Source organism: Rana temporaria, chromosome 3, assembly GCF_905171775.1.
Source record: "Rana temporaria chromosome 3, aRanTem1.1, whole genome shotgun sequence".
NCBI lineage: Eukaryota > Metazoa > Chordata > Amphibia > Anura > Ranidae > Rana > Rana temporaria.
Window position 1 is genome coordinate 187,698,589 of NC_053491.1, and position 5,623 is coordinate 187,704,211.

At 39.1% G+C, this 5,623-nt stretch overlaps 1 long non-coding RNA gene across 1 annotated transcript; it reads right to left on the reverse strand.

The window, feature by feature from the left end:
* Positions 1-547: 547 nt before the first annotated feature.
* Positions 548-2,814, reverse strand: LOC120930372. The gene is made up of 3 exons (XR_005747717.1): positions 2,750-2,814; positions 2,344-2,654; positions 548-706 (listed from the first exon to the last, which is right to left on the reverse strand). It is a non-coding gene; the product is annotated as an uncharacterized LOC120930372 (long non-coding RNA).
* Between the last annotated feature and the right edge of the window lie 2,809 nt (positions 2,815-5,623).

Here is a 5,623-nt window from a genome sequence, read left to right on the forward strand (position 1 = left end):
TAATCCATAATGTTTATTTTTTTTAATGTGGAATCAAACAGAAACATTTTGACCTTGTGTACACTGGTAATGAATAGAATCCAATCCAGTTTTCAAATCATATAGCTACAATACAAGAAATGTTTCCATTATAACATGTTGCCAGTTAGCATGGAAACATTTCTACAAGATATATAAATGTACACAAGTGTTTATAATTGTATAGTGTGTCTGTTTATCCTTTGAGTGTTACAATAAAATGACCTTCTCTGTAAATGGCAACATATAAAGTATATCCTAAAGCGGCAGTAAACTTTCCTGCACAACTTTGCACTGAGTTGCGCATGTAAAGCAATATAAAATGACATGCAAGTGGATGGCTTTCAGAATATTTCAACCCATATCATTTAGGAGATATCATTTGCTGTTTCTTTAAGCCCTGGTTCACACTGGAGCATTTTGACATGCAATTTGACATGTCAAATTGCATAATTATATATAGAATCCAATAAGGATGTTGATAGGACTATAAAGGTGCTACTACTGAATCACAATACACATATTGTATAAAAAGATATTTTATTTTGTTAATACATAAAAAAATGTTCAAGAAATACAGTAACTGAAAAATATGCCTGAGTGATATTCTTCAAGTTCATGTTCAGCATAAATCGGTCTACATGTTTCACCATTTGGCTTCTTCAGGAACGGATGTGAACATTCTTTTCTATTAAATGGGTATAGGTAAAAATGAAATTTTTACAAAGCCATGTATATCACACATGTGCTTAATCAGACAAAAGAAAAACAACAAAAATAAACAAGCATCTGTTAAGATAAATTGAAGCGATACCTGGGATGGTCAAGAGAACCATTAGAAAAGTTTCTCAGAGCTCTCAATTGATTGGTTGAGAGTTTGATTAGTGTATTCCACACTGTTTTCTGAGCATCACTTGTTATGGGGGAGCTGGACAATGGTCCAAGTGTGATATACCACGAGTGAGAAGTATGTCTCTTTAACCACTTGCCCCCCGAGGACATCATATGACATCCTCGACTTTGTGCAGTGATATCTGAACGATGCCTGCAGTTATAGGCATCATTCAGATATCACTGTCTTCTGCCGGCGATTCTCTGCACAATATGAATGATCAAAGTGGCAGTTCCACCGCTTGATCGTTCTTATAGGCAGCGGGAGAGGATGTCTCCCCCTCCCGCCGCCATCCGGTGCTTCTCCGGGCTCTCCCGTGCCATCGTGGGCCGGAGAATGAATCGCCCGGTGCTGGCTGGGAAGCATATAAATGACTGGTGACCAGATGGTCACCAGTCATCTCTATGATCGTCGAAGGCCCGGGCGCAATGTTATAACGTCACGCCCCGGAATCCAGAAGTAAACAAAGCCGCAATCGCAGATGTCGGCATGAGATCGGTGAATTTGTTTTCATGATCTCATGCTTGTAAGCCTGGAGGAGAGATGTGGGGTCTTATTGACCCCACATCTCTCCATAAAGAGGATCTGTCACAGTGATTCCTATTACAAGGGATGTTTACATTCCTTGTAATAGGAATAAAAGTGATAAAAAAAATGTACAAAAAAGTGTAAAAATATAAAAATTAAGTAAAATAATTATTTTTTTTTTTTTTATAAAACGCCCCTGTCCCCGGTAGCTCGCGCTCAGAAGCGAACATGCATTTAAGTCCCGCCCACATATGTAAACGCCGTTCAAACCTCACATGTGAGGTATCGCCACGTGTGTTAGAGTGTGTGCAACAATTCTAGCACTAGACCTCCTCTGTAACTCGAAAATAGTAACCTGTAAAATAAAATAAAGCACCACCTATGGAGATTTTTAAGTACCGAAGTTTGGCGCCATTTCATGAGTGTGCGCAATTTTAAAGCATGACATGTTAGGTATCTATTTACTCGGCATAACATCATCTTTCACATTATACAAAAGAATTGTGCTAACTTTACTGTTTTGTTATTTTTTAATTCATGACATTTTTTTCCCCCAAAAAAGGCGTTTGAAAAATGATTGTGCAAATACCGTACGAGAAAAAAAGTTGCAATGACCAGCATTTTATTCCCTAGGGTGTGTGCTAAAAATATATATATAATGTTTGGGGGTTCTGATTACATTTTCTAGCAAAAATTTTTTGATTTTTACATGAAGGGGAGAAGTGCCAAAATAGGCCCGATGGACAAGTGGTTAAAGATGTGTATGGCCCTTTAACGACTTTTTAATGCCTACAAACAATAATGAACTAATTAATTTGTACATATAGTTAATTTGTACTTGCTAAAGGCTTAATCCAGTTGGTTAGTAGGTTTAAGTTATATAAAATGTAAAGGTTAATGCTTACATGAAAGGGTTACCATTTAAAGCTTGGTCTGGGAGCCAGTGCAATCTTGTATATTCGCAGCTTCTAAATGAGAGATCATAGTATCTATATTTGCTTGCCTCTAGAGCAATCTGGTTAGAAAATATAAGGTAAAAATGTGTGAGGATAAATGTATCTATATTAAATGCACACTCCATGTGTATTTACATACAGAGTGGTTAATTGCTATTACTGCTTGGATGTTTACCTTGTTTATTACTTAGATTTCCTATATATAGATAGGAGCCTTCATTAATGAAATCATAGAGAATCCCATGCTGGTATAAACATGTCTATGATTAAAAAACAATGAATCAAATTCTTGTTAACCAATTACTGTTAAACATGGTATATATCAGACAGCCTACGACGTACAGCTTAATCTTACCTGTTTAGATACGGCTCCCAGATACGGCTCCCAGACGTCCTCACCGCTGATGTAGTGGTGTGTGGGTCTATTTATACTCGTCTCTCGATGTTGTGTGCAGTGAACGTGTGACCCTTTCATGTGAGCATTAACCTTTACATTTAATATTACTGAAAACCTACTAACCAACTAGATTAAGTCTTTAGTAAGGACAGATTAACTATATGTACACATTAATTCGTTCATTATTGTTTGTAGGCATTAAAAAGTCATTAAAGGGCCATACACATCTTTAAAGGGACATACTTCTCACTCGTGGTATACCACACTTGGACCATTGTCCAGCTCCCCCATAAGAAGTTATGCTCAGCAAAGAGTGTGGAATACACTAATCAAACTCTGAACCAATCTGAACTTTTTTATATGTATTAACAAAATAAAATAGATTTTTATAGAATATTAGCCGGATTCAGGTAGGACTTACGCAAACGTATCTTCTGATACGCCGCGTAAATCCACGGATGCGCCGTCGTATCTATGCGCCTTATTCAGGAAACAAGATACGCCTGAATTTTGGCTTGATACAACCAACGTAAGTCTCCTACACTGTCGTATCTTGGGCACATATTTACGCTGGCCGCAAGGGGCGCTTCCATTGATTTACGCGTTGAATATGCAAATGACCAATTCACAAACGTACTTGTGCCCGTCGCTGTAATCTACGCCGTTTACGTAAGGCGTACATCCGGAGTAAAGTTAAGCCTCCTAAAGCAGGGGTAAGTCATGTTAGGGTATGGACGTCGGAATAGCCGCCAGATTTTACGTTGTTTGCGTAAGTCGTACGTGAATGGGGCTGGGCGTAGGTTACATTCACGTCGAAGCCATTGAGCCGTCGTATCTTAGGGCGTATATGCAACGTGATTCTGAGCATGCGCGCGCATGCGCCGTTTGTTCGGCCATTCATTTACATGGGGTCACGGCTAATTTAAATGTAACGCACCCACTACCTTCTTACTTTGAATTAGACGGGCTTACGTTACGCCGACGCAAGTTTGGGAGCGAGTGCTTTGTGAAAACAGTTACATCGGCGTAGCACATACGATGCGCTACACCGGCATAAAGATACGCCGATCTACGTGAATCTGGGCCTATGTGTATTGTGATACAGTAGTAGCACCTTTATAGTCCTATCATCATCCTTATTGGATTCTATATATAATTTTGCCTATAAAGGGACGATGTTGCCTAGATAAATAATTGATCATTCTAGAACTATAAATGATGTCAAATCGCATGTCAAATCAGCGGCAATTGCCATCAATGGCACGTCCTAATTTTAAAAAAGTAGTTTAAATTGACATCTGCACAGATGTCTCTGAAATTGTAGCCGAAATCGGGACAGACATGCAGGCGTGAAATCGTGCGAGTTCGGCTGAATAATTGGCTGAAAGTATCAAGCACGTCAAGATGGAGGACTTTAGAGCCCTTCGTAATCTAATTATATTATTAGAGGAAAATAACAGCCAAAATTACACCAGTTTAGGGCTTGCTAGCACACCATCAGCCTCCTCTGGGGTGAATATCTGTACGCCTAATTATATGCTGTAGCGTCCCAATCACATTGATCATTTCAACTTCCTAGATTGGATCTCAAAATATGACCAAATATCAATCCTTAAACATTCAAACAAATGTATAGAGGCATTAATCTGCAAACCAAATAAATACTTACATGAGCATGATTTCTAGCAGATGACATAAATAACCTCCTCCTTCTATAGTAAACATCCAAAATTGCTTACCAGAATCTCCCCATAACAGACATAGCACCGCTCAGTCTACCTCCCTTACTGCACTAAATAAATATCCCAGTTTGGCGGGAAAATTCGGCTTGGTAATTAATTATATTTCAGATGTTAAAGTCACAAGCCAAAACGAACCAGACACCAGAGTGTGGAGCTCACCAATGTGCAAAGGCATCTCCCGCCACAACCCGAAACCGAATCCCATCGGCTTGGCCAGCGACGGAACCACAGCACCAATCGGAGACTAGGGCAGCAGCCGCTGGCCATGTACACCACCACAAATATATGAACCAGAGGCACCTACTTCTATTTCGCCATACTGAAAACATAGCCAGCCAGATTACAAAGATAACTATTGAAATAATAGGGAAGGATATAGGGACTAATAGATAGTGGAGTACTCCCCATGCTCCTGCCACCACAACGTCACCACCTTTCTTAAGGCAGTGGGAAAGTTCTTTGCCAACTGCCACTAAAGTCACATCCATGCCAGGGGGACCGCTTGTCAAAGTCCCACATATGTCAGTTTTCCCATGCATAAACAATAGGCCCCCATAGTATCTTTGAACACATAGATCCCACAGAATATCTTGAGTCAAAAAAATAATGTTTATAAATAAAAAATAGAAGATCAGATACTCTCTGCTTCAATTCTCAATGTGCATCCATTTGGGGTCCAAAGCTCCAATATCTCTGAAACAATCATATGACAATTTGTTATTAAAGCTATATAGGAATTACAAGGTATATTTCAAATAGACGTGTAACATTACATTGATAAGACCGTGGTATCATTAGGATGTTTTATTTTGTATAGGAATATATATTGGTCCCAGAGCTATATATCAAAGCATCAATATTGAAGTGATCCCAAAAGAGCCTATAGCTCAGAGATTTATTTAGGCCTGGTGGTCAAGTGGCATTTAGCTTAAAAATCCATCTTGCTTCCCTTTGGAGCAATTTTCAATTAATATTGCCCCCACGTGGGTCTTCCAGGACCCTCTTGAGGACCGTGAATCATACCATAGAGGTATCGTTTTTTGTGTTTTAAGGCAACGTGTCTACTTATAGGCGTATACAAGAGGTTTGT